The sequence below is a fragment of the Zingiber officinale genome, chromosome 1B (genome assembly GCF_018446385.1).
Source record: "Zingiber officinale cultivar Zhangliang chromosome 1B, Zo_v1.1, whole genome shotgun sequence".
Lineage (NCBI taxonomy): Eukaryota > Viridiplantae > Streptophyta > Magnoliopsida > Zingiberales > Zingiberaceae > Zingiber > Zingiber officinale.
The window spans coordinates 107,692,908-107,708,799 of NC_055986.1; the positions used below are offsets into that span (position 1 = coordinate 107,692,908).

General features: G+C 40.4%; 1 pseudogene; it reads right to left on the minus strand.

Annotated features, from left to right (window-relative positions):
- Positions 1-3,627: 3,627 nt before the first annotated feature.
- On the minus strand, positions 3,628-7,056 carry LOC122040818 (annotated as a pseudogene).
- Positions 7,057-15,892: the final 8,836 nt, after the last annotated feature.

The window sequence follows — 15,892 nt, forward strand, 5'->3', positions numbered from 1 at the left end:
TCCCCCGATAGGGGGTCGAGCGATCTTCATTAGTCACGAACCAGCTTAGTGGATTCTCTTATCTTCCCCATTCGGGGTCGAGCGATTTTCACTAGTCACAGTCCATCTTATCAGAGCATTCATCTCCCCCGTTCGGGGTCGAACTATCTCCAATGATCTTGGACAGGAGTATCTCCACTGATCTTAGACCATTGAATCACCACTGGTCTAGGGTTGAAGTATCTTCACTGGTCTCAGACCAGGGTATCCTACGTGTTCCATGCCCTTCGGCCGCATGAGCCTCGCACCCACTCAAGACACTGACGTCGTGCTTTTTGCTATCCCATTCGGCAACATCCCACTCAGTACTCGATTGCCAGGCCAGCATTTTACGATCGCCCGGTCGGCATTCTCTAGGCCGCTCGTTCAGCACTCTTGTAGTCGTCTGTTCGACCACATACTTGAACTAGGTCGAACGCTTGACATTCTCTAGATGGTATAGTCAGTATTTTATGATCGATGAGTTGACACTTTCTCGATCGCCCGCTCGTCATTGCTCGCTCGTTCGCCCGGTCAGCATTTTATGGTCACCTGGTTGACATTGTTGGGTTGTCCGATCACATTTTACGGCCATTCGACTGGTATTTTTTGGTGGCTCGGACGACATTCTCCTGATCCCTCGGTTAGCATTTTCGCGGGCGCATGCTCTTCCTCGCTTATCCAATGTCTCTCCACTTGATCGGCATTCTTCCGACTACCCCGGTCGACACTTTTTCACTCGGTCTGTTCGGCATCCTGCGTGTTGCTCGGTCGACTATCATTTTACATGTCGCTCACTTAACGTTTTGTCGCTCGCCTGACATCGGTCCGGTTGTCGACTTGGTATTATTTCTTGTAGTTCACTCGACATCGCTACCATCTCTCGCGCAACGCTTTCTTGATTACTCGGTTCGCATTTTTTCAATTGCCTGATCGGCATCTTCTCGATCGTGCACTCGGCTCGATCACCCATCTTTCTATCTGATCAACATTATCTCCATTGCCTGGATGGCACTCTTTCGGTCACTCGCTCGGCATTTTCGTAGCCACTTGATCAATATCACTTGATCATTTGCTCGATCGCACCCAATCGCTCTCCCCAGCATCGCCCAGTCGTTTGCTCGATATCACTCGATCCCACTCGGCATTCACCCGATCCCTCGCTTGGCTTGACATTGTTTTTTGTCGCTCAACTGACACTTGTTTTTCATCTAATCGCCTAATCACCCTGCTTGGCATTGCCCGACAGTCTCCTCGATATTGCTTGATTTCCTGCCCAACATTGCTGCAGCTCCTCATTCGATGTTATAAGATGAGTCCGATGATCTGATTCTGCTGTGATTCTGTTTTACATCAGGCTTGGTCTAGTCAGTCGGACTTCCGCCTCCTTCGACTAGACTTGAGGGGGAGGCTTGTGATACGGATATGGCTAGAGGGGTAGAGGAGAAATTAAGAGAAATAGGAGGGTTAGGGTGGTCTTGTCATGGTATAGGGTTGTAAGGAGGAAGTGGGAGCACTATTGGGGGGGGGGGGGGGGGGCTTCTTCGTGGTCTCTTTCTGCCGCCGCCGCAGACAGAGGGGAGGACGTCGGAGCTGCCTTCGTCGCCCCCTCCTTCATCGCCGGCGAGCCACCTCTTCCTCTCTCCTTCTCCTCTCGCCGAAAGACACCTCCAGCCATCGCCCCCTTCTTCTCCTCTCTCGGCTTCGCTCTCTCACTATATTACGTCGTCGCCACAAGGACCTCACGCGCCTCCAATAAACGCAAATAGATGACGTCAACGCCGTCCTCGTCACGGTGGACTCTCCTCTCGACGATCTCCTCTTTATGCTCTGACTTCTCTCTCTCCCGTGTCTAGGCAACTGCCGGCTTCGTAGCTAGCCTGGAGCCTCTAGCCGCCAACGCCGCCCTGGAGCCGTTTTCCCTCATGCCGCCTCATGCTGCCATCTCTTCCTCCTCCCTTCGCCGACAGCCTCCACGTGCTGCAGCGCCCTTCGCCAGCAGCCTCCACGCGCTGCAGCGCCGTTCGCCGGCAGCCACCATGCGCCGACATCGCCCTTGTTCCAGCGTTCCAGTCTGTTGCCATAGCTGCGCTTCCCCCTTCTTCGCGCGCCTCCTCCATCTCTTCTTCGCAGTCGTGACTATCATCACTGGTCAGGCATGCCGTCGGTCATCTCTTTGTCTTCCAGCGTTGTCATTCACTCCATAGCCCACGGCGAGCAGTCCCCTACCGTCGACGTCGCTACCGGCATCTCAAAGCCGGTGATCCGACACTCGGCTCTCGATCCGCAGCATCGTACGCATCTAAAGTCAATCCGACATCCGATACACCCTATCGTACACTTCCAGTGTCAGTCCAATATCTGATATGCTCCTGTCGTATGATTCTGATGTTGATCGGGCCTTCGAGCCCTCGTTGTCATTATATTATGTCCTGACTTGTGTGATGTTTCACATCCTGACCTACGTGTCAATATTATATCCCGACCTGTGTGTCAATATCTTGTCCCGGCCTGCGTGCCAATGTCATAGTCCGGCCTGCGTGCCGACATAGCATTCAGTTTCTTGCCACCGCATTTGGCTCCTTGTCGTCAGATCCAGCTCTCAGCCTGATCAGAGTCAACAGCTCTTCCGGGTCACGACAACTCGACCAGCATCCCATCCGAGGGCGCCCCTCCCCGGGCCAGGGTACGTCCCTGTACTCATCTTATATTTATTTAGTTGTTCTACCATTATTCGGCCTCTTATATGTTCGTGGGACCCGCCTCGAGCATCGGGATACTAAAGACCGGGATAACCTGATCGCTGGCTGTAGGTAGCATTGACTGGGGATCTTCCGATGACTTGGTCAATATAGAAGACAGCTCACCCTCCGGATCATGGAGATGCGGTCAACATTCCAGATACGTCGTTTCGATAGTTCCGTCTTCTCATATTCCCGATAGGAACAAGAACCATGCGCTCAAACCCTAAGCCAAACCCACTGTGTTTGGTGCCAAAACGGCAGATCTCAAGGTACCATTCATAAGGCTCAAGGAGCAACCCTGCATCTTCGATTCATAGGGAATAGATAAAATCAGTCAAGAATTGCTTTACACAAAAAGAACAAAATATAGAGCAAGTCAAAGAGCTGACTACAAGGATGTTCAGAACATGAGTACCATTATTTCCGAACATGTGAATCCATTCACAGCTAAAACAGTAAACACAGACCTTTTAACTTGTATACACTTGACGGCACAAACATAGTTTAACTTGGTTTCTTTCATAATTCTGTTTGGCGTTGGAAAGATGAGATGGGGAGAAAGAAATTTAGATGTGCATCCTAAATTTAAACAACATTTTGAATTTCCAAGAGTTCAGTTGATAAGGTCCCTCGGATGGGTCTAGTGGCTAGCGTATGAGGTGTTGTCATAATGAGGTCTGAGATTTGAATCTCGGCAAAATCGAGATAAATACCTCTCTTATGTGCTAGTCACTATTCCAAGGACTAGTAGTCCCGTGATTTACCTCCTCCGTGTTGATCCTGGGATGAATTGACGGGGATGCTGGGAGCGAACGTATTCATCTTTTTTACCACAAAGAGTTCAATTTATAAGACAAGCAGATAGTGAAAAGGAAACACATGAACCTTGTAGCTTCAATTTAGTTATTTATACCGTTTTACAAGAATGTCTAAACGTTCCTCTCTTTGGCTTCCTCGAGTCAGCCCACCAACCTACAAACAAGAATTTTAAAGGCTGTAGAACAAGATTGCAGCAGTTGAACTTTCAGAACTTGAATCAATAACACAAATCAAGAAGAAAGTAGAATTTGAATCATACAGATGGATGCAACAAGAAACCAGAAGAAAATTTTCACCCTGGCTACTATACAACATCAGTCAAATGCCATACCTCGGGCACAAGCACGTCCATAGCTGCTATTGTCTTTTGGTCATCATTGAGCCTCATATAAAATGCTTTAATACCTTGTGGATAGTTATATACAATTACGGGTTTCTTGAATATCATCTCTCTCAAATAACTGAATAATCCAAAAGATCATCAGCCCCTCAAATCCTGAAATTTCCAAGACAAATAAATATGCTACTTTACTCATACCTTTCATGCTCAGATGCTAGATCTACTCCTCACTCGACCTTGTTCTCAAACTTCCTGTCTGTCACATCGGATAGAAGTTGCACATCCTTAGTGTATGAGATGTGCTCAAATGGCATAGATGAAACAAGCTTCAAATGTTCTATACCTGTCTTATCATAGTTTTTGACCATAAATTGCATGTCTTCCCAACAATTTTCAAGTAACCATTGACAAAGAAATTTTACATATTCATATCATCCTGTAGTCAAGATAACTATAATAAAGGGATAACATGAAATTTCAGGAAATATAGGCCTCAAAATCTGTGCTTTTTGTTTAGTCGCCATGAAGAAAGTAAAAACCGAATACCAGATTCGCATAAAACGCTATTGACTTGTACGAGGCTGCATCAACGCCAGTCTCATATTGCTAGAATAACAGAATAAGCAATATAGTACCTCGAGATTAGCAATGCTATCTCTAGCTCAACCATCCAAAATTCAGCCAAATGCCGTGATGCGTGGGAATGTTCTGCTCAAATAGTTAGCCCAAAGGTATAGACATTACTGAGGGCGCAAGCATATGTCTCAACCTGAAGCCGCCCAGATACCGTAAGAAAATCTTGGCGTCCAAAAAACTCTTATGCATAGTCAATCTTCCCATCCTTCTGAGGAAGCCCAGGTTTCAAATTAAATCTTTCTTCAAGCTTCGACACATTTTCCTTTGCTTTGTTGAGTTCAACTATGGAAGAAACAATCTCATCCTTGCTAGCTTTTAATGGCTTTAGCAGTGAGACTGTTGGAAGGAACGGAGGTTGAGGTTAAGTGTTTAGGAGGTGTAGAGAGAAAGGTGAGAACAAAATAAGCTCTTGTTGAAATTATAACTCTCTATTGAAACTCATGAATTGAACTTGCACGCGAACCAGCTTTGCATCACCCATTCTCACTCGCACACAACTGCACGGGTGAACATTATCGCACAACAATCTGTTCGGTGTCATGTGATGTGTACAGCCACTGTAGTCTCATTCACTTCTATTTTAGCCATCAAGGCTATTTCCTCATCCTCCTGATCATCCCTTTTGATCTGGGGGTTGAGATTTACTTCTACAATTTATGGTGAAATGGCCTAGCTTATAGCAGTTATAACATTTTGCAGACTTGCTTATGCAAAATTTCACCGAGTGTCCCTTTATGTTACACTTGGAACACAACATATCCGATCAGTAGATCCGTTCGGCATCTTCATTCTTTTCTCTCCAATCTCCTTTCTTTTTGTTGAAGTTATCCTTGAACGCCTTGCCTTTGAATTTAGCCACCAATGTCGTCTTGGTCGCTCGGCCAATTCTGTTCTCCTTCCTCAATTCAACCACTTGTAGGGAGTTCACCAGCTCGGCAAGACTTATTGCGATAAGTCACACGAGTCTTCTAGAGAAGAAATTTTTTATTCAAACTTCTTTGGCAAGCTCACCAACACTTTCTCAACAACTCTTCCGTCCGGCATAGACTCTCGAAGTAGTCTAATTTGATTAACTACTTTCATTAGTCTATCGACAAAATCTTTAACCGCTTCCATCTCCGTCATTCTTATCAACTTGAATTCCCGTCTCAAGTTCAAGACTTACATTTGTCTTATCTTGATACTTTCTTAAAACTCCTCGTTCAACCTATCCCATGCGCCTTTTGTTGTTTCACAGTCCATAATTCTTGTGAAAATTGTCTCTAATACAGCTATATGAATCATGTTGAGCGCCTTGTATCTCTTGGCATTCTCCTCGGCATAGAATTGTTGTTGCCGTACGGTCGGGTTCTCTCTCAATTCGATAGGAGGTACATCAGACTCTACCGAACTCTAGAAGTCAACATCTTTCAAAAAGGTTTTCATCTTCTCGGTCCACATGGCATAATTTTGACCGTTAAAGTTTGGTGGTGCTATGTGGGGTTTGTCATGTTGGAAGTGTTTAGATTGTACAGTACTTTGGTTTTCAAGGTTGTTAGGCTTTGATACCACTTCTCTTGTCTTTGGATCTCCAGGCCTAAAAAATAAGCTTATTCAGATGGTGGAGGATTCTTTTGCAACACTTTCTCTACTGTTTCAGCATCACTAAAAGAGTGTGCGAACCTGGAACATATCGCCAGCTCCTTCACAATCACTTGGAGTGATTATAGGAGTGTGTATGTAACGAAATCCATTTTTCATGGAGAACGTATGGGTTGCATAAGCTAACTCATCTCGAATTCGAGCAATTGCAGATATCTGCAACATGTTTAGGGCAAAAAATAACAAGAATAACGATATACTGTAGTCAGTAAAGAAGAACATAAAACATTATCAAACGATATCAAAAGAAAGAGGGGATGTGAAGGGAAAAAACGGAGGCTTCCACCGAATACATGCAAAATCATGAGTTCCAGTCTATGCACTCGAGTGGTTCCATACTCGAATATAAACTTGAAAGCATGTGACGAAGAAAAGAAGACAAATTTTAAAGAAGACGAATTTTTTAGTACCGTGTCGGTGCTGGCATGGAGGTGGACGAAGTCACGAAGGAACTCGAGAGTAAGCCACGACTTGGGGATCGGATACTTGGCCGGATCCACAGGGTCGACCTCGAGAACCTTCTCCACCCTGAGCTCGACGCTCTGCTTGGCGCCCTCAGGCAGCTTCTTGACCTCGCCCTCGACCAGGACGGAGGTTCCGGTGGGCACGAGCTGCGACACGGGAACACCGCCGCGTCGACGATAACCTAGAGGTTCGCGAGGCAGGAGCCGCCGTTGAGCTCGAGGAATGCAAAAGAACCCTTTCCCTGCTCTCGCCCCGTCTTGACCCACCAACCCACGACGACCTTCCGGCCGACGAGCTCGTCGGGGCGGCGCGGCCCACGATCGATTTGATGAAGGTGCGGGCGCGGGAGGGCTCCAGGGCGGCGCGATCGGCAGAGAGAGAGGCCGCCTCCATCGTCGATCGGAGGCGAGGCCCCGGCTAGGGTTTGGATCTGGGGGGAGGGGGTGTTTCTGGCTAATCTGGCTAATTGATTGTTTATTTAATCGCAAGATCATGGGTTCTAATTTTAATTTTGTATTTTTAAAAAATTATTTAATTAAATGCATAGGCTAGTGGCTTCCGATGTCGGCCGGCGGCGGTGCTGTAGCGGCTGGTCAGCAACGGCAGTGCCCCAGAGGAAGGCACACCCAAAAAGTTTGCCGGTCAGCAACGGCAATGGTTAAAAAGCTTCAAGAAATGAGCGGATTTAAACAAGGGAGAAGTGTATATTACGCGAAATATAAAACCCTTTCTATTAAGAGCAAGGCACACAGAAAGAAAGGCACACAATGGTAGCGAATCTGCCCTACACCAGCCAACTCAATCCTACACCAGCCAACTCAATCCTGTCCCAGGATGAAAGAAAGGAAGGCACACAAACAAACAAACAGTAGATCACTTACATATTAAGAGGAATATATTGAGCGTACGGATTTCAAGGATCACTGATACGCCAAAGTGAACATTGCGCCGGCGGCGAGGAGAACGAATTGTGGCAAGTCGGCATCGCCGCCGCCGATCCCTTCGGTGGCGTAACAGGAAAAGACAACGGCGGCTCCGAGTTTGAGGAAGAGGAAAATGAACAGAGCGGCGGCGGCAACGGGGGCGGCGCCGGCACCGCCCTCGGCGACGCAGACGCGAGCGAACACGGCCACCACGCTGGCGAGGAAGAGCAGGTAGGCGTGGAAGTAAAGGTCCAAGCCGCTGGCGCCGTCGAAGAGCACGGCGCAGGAGTCGAAGGCGAGGATGAGAGGCACCAGCAGCGAAGAGGCGGCACGCGCCCTGCGCGCGGGATCAACGGCCCAAAGGTCTAGGAACAAAAGCTCCACAGCGGTCAGGAAGATCGCGAAGAGGTCGAAGTAGATTCCCACCGCGTTCCAGCAGGAGGCTGAGGAGGAGGAAGAGGAGAAAAAGTAGAAGGCGAAGCAAATTGCGACGAGCAAGAAATTGGCCTGCATGGCTGCAGAGGAGGAGGAAGAACTGAGCCGAAATCCCCCGAAAGAAATTTTACAAACGAAACCAAGACACGCACTTGGAATGAGAGACTCTCGGGTCCATTTATAGTTTTTGAATTTCATAGTTAATTAATCGTGCCTTTGGAAAACTGGTCAGTGTGTACTTATAAGTTATCGTCAGTGTCTTTCTCCAACTTGGATCTCAATGAAAAAGTCAACTGATAAAGTTGTGGCGTCCTCTACCATATTTCTATTTTCTTTTTGCAAAATTTCTCAACCGTGCCTCTAGTTCTGGAAATTTACTAAAGACCCCACTTCCTAAATTCCCATGATTAAAACTTGAGGATAAATTGGAAATTACTCGCACGCCATTCATTAGTCCAGCGTTGCAGACTCCCGATAAGGAATACAACTTCTTTATGTTTTTTTTTTTTACTTTTTCACTCATCTAAGATTGTTTAGCTTTTCACAAAATTAAATCACTTGGGTTATAATATTATTAATGAGATGGAAAAAAATATCGATAAATTAATATTTACTAAGAGCGAATATTTTGTAAAGAAAAATATTTAATTATAACAATTTTTTAAATTAATATAAAATAAATACTTATTGCTTCTTCATAATTGGTTGAGTAAAATGTTGACTAGGCAAGTCAACTAAGTCAAGCAAGTAAATCATCCAAATTAAAATCTATCCAAAACTCATTGGCCTATCCAAACTAAGACGATGAAGCATGCATAGACAAGGAAAAAAAAAACTAACCACACATTGTGTGTCCTGTCTTATATTCGAATATTATACTCATTTACTCATCCAACCTTTAATTAGTCGCCATCACATTTGTTGAATATATAGATATTTCATTGTAATTTTTAAATTCAAAAGTGTTCAAAATAATTTTTATAATAAATTAGTTAAAGACAGATAAATATTAACTTAATAATATATCTAAGTGTTAATTTTCATATTTTTATTTTTTTAATTGATATCATGTATTCACTTACGCCGATTAATTTAAAGATGGTTGATCTAATTCCATAAAAATTTTTATAAATTACTAGGATAACTTGGTAAGTGTTCGAAGCGGACAATCTATTAACCTAGCGTTCTTAAGTCAATCGTTTATTAAAAAAAATTATCCATTAATTAAAGTTGTAACTCAATCATTAAATGCCTAATAAATCGAGAAGGTGTTCTATCACTGTACCATTATCCCGCGAGCAAATATTAATTTTTTTATTGTAGTAAAAAATAATTACACTCATTCACACATCTCTACAATTTGTCCTAAAGAGTATATATATATATATATATATATAATTGTTCTTAATTCTTTAATTCTTATATTTTTATTTTAAAATATTTTTTTTAAAAAATATGCTATTATTTTATTTATTATTATTTGATAATATATATAATATACAATACAAATTACGAATAATATATATTAATTTTCATTAAACCTTTTAAGATGTAAATTTTACCGATAGATTAGAGTGGTTAAATACTTAAATTTAAAATAGGGCTACCCATGAAAACACCTCCTCGTCGTGCCTCATGTCGTGAATTACGTCGTCCCCGTCGTGGACCCATATTATTAAATTAGTAATTGATAATTTATATCTAAACATGATAATTAAGTTAACGACTTTGAACAGAAGGAGCATGACGGAATACAGATCATTGTGTATCCCGCCATTCTCCTTCCGTTCAAAGTCGTTAACTTGTCAACAAGCTAACTAACCTGATCCAAAAGGTCAGACGAATTTTTTTAATTATTTGAGAGAAATTTAACATTAGATAAATTATCTTTGGATTTGTGAGGACGATAACTACTCAAAAATAATAAAAATTAGTTATTTTAGATAATGAATAAATTACAAAAATAATAATTATATTTTTTATTCAAAAGGGTGAAGTTTTAGAAAATTAAAAATTGGCTCTAAATAATTTTAGGCAAGGAACCTTAACATTTTATTTTATTTTATTTTAATTAGTTAATTTAATTGTGTCTTTGATAAAATTAACTCCATAGTTAATTCTAATTCCGATAGAACCGATTGATAATTGCATTCAAGTTTTTTATTATTTTAATATCTATAATAGTAATAATGTGAAAAAGAGGGACCGTGTTTAAAATTATGACGTTGAATTTTGGCAAAAAAACAAACAAAAATAAAATTGTCACCACGATCCCATAAACTTAGAAGAAAATAAATTACGGACTTATTAACTTTAACTGAATCATCTTCTTCTTAGATAGGAGAGCAGGCACGTAATAATTAAAATCACATGGTAAAAAGAATTCGTTTATCTCAATGTCTCTATTAATTTATCTCTAAATTAATAGAACAAAATAAATTATGAATGACTATTAATTATTAATACAAATGGTTAAGACATGATAGAAGGCATGCGACATCAGTCATTACACCTGCTGAATATCATGTTATACCTGTTTTGTTCAGGTATCCACTCGACTGGTGCTATTACGTTGAATTTCTCGACCTTGGTCTTAGGATTAAATATGTTCACATTGGGCTTGATTTGGTGTATTTATTGCTTTTGTCTCTTTCACCACTGGGATCTAGAAGAAAACCGTCAGGTTGGCTTATGACTTACGAGTGTGTCCTGGTCAGCTATACCAGAGCTCGCCGCCTACGCCGGAAATTTGATAAAGAATCCACTTTCTAAATTCCTATACTTAAAATTTCTTTATGTTTCTTTGCTTTTTTACTCATCTAATTTATTTTTTTTAGCTTTTCACAAAATTAAATCACTTGGGCTTTAATAAATTATTTTAATATTTACAAAATAAATATTTATTGGTTCTTGTATTTGAGTGGGTCAAGTGGACTCTAAGCAAGTTGACTAAGCTAAGCCATTAGATCATCCAAATTAAAATCTATCCAAATTCATTGTCCTAACCAAACTGCCTTGACTGGTCGAATTAATCAATCTAATATAATCACCTTCACTAATCAGTCGACTCTTTTATTTTATTAATATTTAAAAAAAAAAAACAGAATCATGTAATTCAAATGCAACATCTATCTTAGTATTATAAAATAGTAGATTGATTGAAGGGTAAAGATAATCAAATGTCCAAAATTAAAACTGATAAACAAATGTTGAGACACAACTGTCAAACCATTTCCTTATTTAAACCGCTTCGGTTTCTTGTCTGTTAAGCATACAAATGCTGTGGCGGTCCAGGCGGTTAGACCGTTGGCAGTCAGCAACCACGTGCTAAGACAAGCACAGAAAATAAAACTTAAACATTGTGAAACTTATCTTAAATTTGAATATTATACTAATTTACTCATCCAATCTATGGTTAATCGCTATCACATTTATTGGACGAGTAATTCAAATTATGTGTTTAGCCAAATAATCATAAATACATACTGATCTGGTCCAACGAGATGGTATATTGGATACGATTAGGGCTGAGAAAAAATTCGGTTAAACTGAATAAACCGACTAAATCGATTGAATTAAAAAATTCGGTTCGATTTATTCAGAAATTCGGTTTTAAAAAAAAAAATCGGTTTTTTTTAAAAAAATTCGGTTCGTGTTCGATTTTGAATTTTTTTATTCAGTTAAACCGATTAATCGAATAGACCGAATTTTTGTACCAAATCGGGTTTTTACACCATAAATTTTAGACCGAACCAAATTTTTATTAAGCCAAATCAATTTTTTAGAAAAAATCGATTTATTCAGTTTGTTCGGTTCGGTTTGTTTGGTTTTATTGAAAATTTGGTTCAGTTTGGTTCAATTTTTATCAAAAATCGATTCGGTTCGATTTGTTTATAAAAAAATCGGTTCGGTTCAATTCGATTAATTCGGTTCGATTTGATTCTGTTGTTAACAAAGAACAGAGAGAAAAAAGGCTCATTTATCTTCTATACACACACATCAGAGAGAAGACAAAAGGAACTTTAGAATGAAAATCAAGAATGGATTCATAGTGTAGATCCTCCGACGCTTAATCAGTATGATGGTTGAGTAAAAAATCGAGATGAAAATAAATAGTAGATGTGTATGCGCAATTGTAAACCATGAGGACGTTTTTTGCGTATCTCATCAACGGAGAGAACCCTCACTTTTATGCTATCTCTCATAATCTTCGTAATAATGAGATGATAGGTAATATTTAATATCAGAATATATCTGGTGATGGAAGATATACAGTCTAAAAAATGTGCAACTATCCTCCGAGGAATCTTTCATTATCGGTATATAAATCATTTTTTATAACTTTTGTCATCAATGAGACAGTTGAGAAAATATGTTGTTAGAATGTTGGGTGAAGGAAAATGTATAGCCACCCTTTGAGGAAGGTTTCATCGCACGTATATGTTATAGCAGTAGAATATTTTATGACAAGTAGTTGTTATTCTCTAATGAGTTGTTGCGATTCCCTGACAATGTTGTCTTCTATAGTTAATCTGACCGACCTAATAGTCGATCGACTGTATACTGGGAGACTAACAATAGAAATGTGGAACTAAGCTCCTAAGTATGATCAACTCTTAGATCGATCGGGTTTGTATTGAGAATTACCTCATACATTTGCCTTATATATAAGTGGGGGCGCTGAGCCTCGTAAATCCAATCGACATTGTGATCAACCAGCCATATGTTGAGAGATAGGAAGCTCTACCCTGTAAACATGACCGACGCTTAGACCGACCGACCACGACTGACCATATTATTGGTACCCCAAGGTTGTTTTGACGTGATCAAACAAGTTAGGTTAAGTTCTTCCTGTGTCTAAGTGTGCAGGAACTTAGGAGCACAGGATGTCGAGCAAAAGACACAGCTAGCGCAAAGAACAACATGGGAGAGAGCCGACGAACTCGGTGTGTCTGAGGGATGAGGTACTGTGGAAGAGTACACAGGCAGACGAGAAAGAGACGCGCGACTTTTCCAAGGGACGAGAAGTCAGGAGTGGAAGGTTGCTCGAAAAGACCGGAAGTTGGGTTCGGGTGAATCCTATTCCAGATGGCCGAGATCACCCAAGCAAGAAGAACCGGAGCGGAAGACCCTGACCGAGACGAGTGAAACTGGAGCAAAAGGCCCTGACCGAAAAAAGTCAACTTGGTTGACTTTCTTGGTTGGGCGCCCAGAATTAAATTTTATCCGGATCGTGTTTGACAGCGATCCATTGCGAAGGGAATAAAATTTTATCCCCCTCCAAGCGCCTGTAACCCTTCTAGGTGCCCCGAGCAGGGCTATATAAGCAGCCCTGCTCCCAAAGCTAAAATACAACCAGAAATATCCAAACAACACTTGTGCGCTTTTCCTTTTCTGTTTTAGCTTCACCTTGTTGTGCGTTCATTGCTGTAAAGAGGCTTCTCCGCCTGAAGGAGATTTTTTTAGTGCACTTTAACTTTCTTGGATTAATAACCTCCCCGGTTGTAACCAAGAAACTTCTCGATGCCTCTTTTTTTTATTTTCTTTATTATTCTTTTATGCAAGTGTTATATTAAGTTATAAGTCCAAAAAAGATATTTGTTTTGTTTAATTTGTATAGGGCCTATTCACCCCCCTCCCTCTAGCCAACCGCCGAGGGTCCTAACAAGTGGTATCAGAGCCAGGATGCTTTAGGAGGACTAACCACCAATCGAAGCATCAAATCGATGGCCAGACCGAGCATATACCCACCGAAGTTCGAGGGAGAGTTCATGAGCTGGAAAAAGAGAATGCAGGTATTCTTTAAAACTAATTTTGAATTGCTTTTAATAATAACGTTCAATTTTGTAGCTGTTAGAGTGTATACTAAAAGTCTAGCTTTTTGTATAATCATTTATTTTGAAATAAAAATCACTTTGGTCTAATGTCTACATTTATATGCTAAGTGTAGTTGTTCATTTAATTTATATTGAAGATAACATGGTGTGTGGTGTCACATAGAAGATCATGTTATCTGTTCCTTATAAATTATAAATAGTAGCTCACAACCAAAATGGAATGGGATAAACCATTGGAGTGTTTGTAGTGTAATTTGATATTAGTTTATCTTAACTATAAAATTACATTAGTACACTATGAGTATATTGAGTAGGACCATTTAGGTAGTTTCTTTTTATACTGACTACATAAAAGAACAAAACCTCTGTTATTATGGAAGTGCGTATTCTTAATCATGATATAATAACAAGCATGTATACTTAATATTTATTTCTTTAATTTATCAAAGGGTGAGATTTAGTTCGTTAAATCAATAGGCTCGATAAGTTGGGAAGTGATATTGTTTATATGGTGTGTTGTTGATTATAGAATGAAACCGTGTCCTAGTAATCTAGGTTGGTGATGTCCCCTTGAGGAGCTCATAAGGATTGTCATGTAAACCCTGCAGGTGGACTTAGTCCGACATGACAATAAGGTTGAGTGGTATACTCTTGGAGTTAGATATTAATTGAGTTGTCAGTAACTCATTTAATTAGTGGACATTCGATATCTTAAACACAAGGAGACTAACGCACTCATGATAAAAAAGAGCCCATATTGTAATATGGGATTGGTGTGGTAGTGCAATAATAACTCTTTAGTGGAATGAGTTATTATTGATGAACTTGAGTTGGGTGTTTAGGGCAAACACGAGAAGCTCAAGCTCATCGGGAGACCAAAACCAATTCCTCCTCTCGGTTCCTGTTGTAGCCTCTTATTTATAAAGTCTTATATCTAATTAAAGCCCAGCTTCTTACCCATCTTGATGTGGCCGGCCAAACCAAGCTTGGAGCCCAAGCTAGGGCCGACCAAGCCAAAGATTGGAGCCAAGTTGTGGTCGGCCAAGCTTGGAGTCCAAGCTAGGTGGCCGACCACATAAAAATTAAAAGGGTATTTTAAATTTTAAAATCTTTCATTTTGTGGAAGTCATTATTTTAAAAGAGAGTTTTTAAATTTTAAAATCTTTCATTTTATAGCTTTCTACAAAGGAGTAAGAGAGAGGTTTGATATCTTTCCTTATTTGTAGTTAAAAGAAATATTTTAATTTTTGATAAAACTTTCCTTTTTGGTAACCATCCACATGTTTTTAAAAGAGAGGTTTTAATTTATAAATTTTTTCTTTTATAACCAACAAGGGATTTAAAAGAGAAATTTTTTTATTAAAATTTCTTACCGGTAACAAATAAGGAAGTTTTAATTTTATGTTTAAAACTTTCCTTTTTTGGAGCACATGTGTAGGGCTGACCATGACAAGCATTAAAGGAAGTTTTAATTTTTTGTTTTAAAACTTTCCTTTTTAGTCATTGGCAAGGAATATAAGGAAGTTTTAATTATGTTTAAAACTTTTCTTTTTTGCCAAGACCAAGGATTATAAAAGAGATGGAGGGTGTGCCTCATGAGATAGCATATCTTCTATTCCTCTCTTCTAATCCTTTGGTGGATGACCCTTTTCCTTTTCTCTTCTCCTTTTATTTTCTCTCTTGGAGGTCGGCGGCATCAAACATTGCTTTCTCTTGGTGGCCGGTTGCTTGAAGGAGAAGAAGAAGAGAAGGAAGCTCTCTTGTCTAGCATCATTTGAAGGTTAGTTGGTGACTGAATCTTGGAAGCAAAAGGAAGAAGCTTCGGTGGATTTTATCTTGGAAGATTGTCACTCACACGACTTCTAAGAGAAGGAGAGGAATACAGCAGAAGATCAAGAGGTCTATGAGGTACAAAAAGGTATAACTAGTTATTTGTTTCCGCATCATGACTAGTTCATATTTTTGTATAGATCTTGAAAAACCAAACACAAGAGGTTATCGGTTTTAAGTTATCGTTTTTATTATCGATTTTAT